The following is a 1,378-nucleotide window of genomic DNA, read 5'->3' on the forward strand; positions in this document are numbered from 1 at the left end:
TGTGTTGAAGTCTCCCACTATAAGTGTGTAAGGATTTATGTGAGGTTTGAGTTTTAGTAGTGTTTCTTTTACAAATGTGGGTCCTTTGTATTTGTGGCATAGATGTTCAGAATTGAGACTTTGTGTTGATGGATTTCTCCTGTGATGAATACAAAATGACCGTCTTAATCTCTTTTGATTAAATTTGGTTTGAAGTCTAACTTGTTAGATATTTGGAGAGCTACACCTGCTTGCTTCTTGGGTCCATTTGATTGGAAGATCTTTTCCAACCTTTTACCCTGAGGTAATGTCTATCTTTGAAGCTTAGATGTGTTTCTTGTATGCAACAGAAGGATGGATTCTGTCTTTGTATGTATTCTGTTAGCCTGTGTCTTTTTATAGGTGAGTTAAGACCATTTAATGTTGAGGATGAATAAGGAGCATGGATTGTTAATATTTGTTTGTTTTAGATTTGTTGTTGGCAGTGGTATTGTGAATATGTTTGTCCTGCTTTACCCTTTGTTTCTGGAGTAGTGGGATTATCTGTTGCCTACATCTTTGTGAGCGTCATTAACTTCCTTGGGTTGGAGTTTTCCTTCCAAAACTTTCTGTAGGGCTGGATTTGTAGATTCATATTGTGAAAATCTGTCTTTGTTATTAAATACCTTGTGATAGTTTTGCTGGGTATAGTAGCCTGGGCTGTCATCCATGGACATGTACTTGCAGAACATCTATCCAGGTCCTTCTGGTCTTGACGGTTTCCATGGAGAAGTCAGGTATCATTTTGATAGGTCTGCCTTTATAGGTTACCTGTCCTTTTTCTTTCGCTGCTCTTAATATTCTTTCTTTATTCTGTATGCTATGTACTTTGATTATTATATGTTGAGGGGACTTTTTTCTTTCGTCCAGTCTATTTGGTGTTCGGTATGCTTCTTGTACTTTCATGGGCATGTCCTTCAGATTGGGAAGTTTTCCTCGATGATTTTGTTGAATATGTTTTCGGCACCTTTTGAGCTGGGCTTCCTCACCTTCCTCTATGCCTATTATTCTTAGGTTTGGCCTTTTCACGGTGTCCCATATTTCCTGGATGTCTTGTGTTAAGGATTTGTTGGATTTACTATTTTCTTTGGTCGATGAATCTATTTCCTCTAGTTTATCTTGTGCTCCTGAGATTCTCTCTTCCATCTCTTGAATTCTGTTTGTTATGCTTGCGACTGTAATTCCCGATTGTTTGCCCAGTTTTTCTATTTCTAGCATTCCTTTGGTTTGTATTGTCTTTATTTTCTCTATTTCAGTTTTCAAGTCTTGAACCGTTTCCTTCACCTGCTTAATTGTTTTTTTCTTGGATTTCTGTTCTTTCTTTAAGAAATTTGTTCATTTCTTCCAATTTTTTGTTTGT

This window comes from Phodopus roborovskii, unplaced genomic scaffold (assembly GCF_943737965.1).
Source record: "Phodopus roborovskii unplaced genomic scaffold, PHOROB, whole genome shotgun sequence".
Taxonomy (NCBI): domain Eukaryota; kingdom Metazoa; phylum Chordata; class Mammalia; order Rodentia; family Cricetidae; genus Phodopus; species Phodopus roborovskii.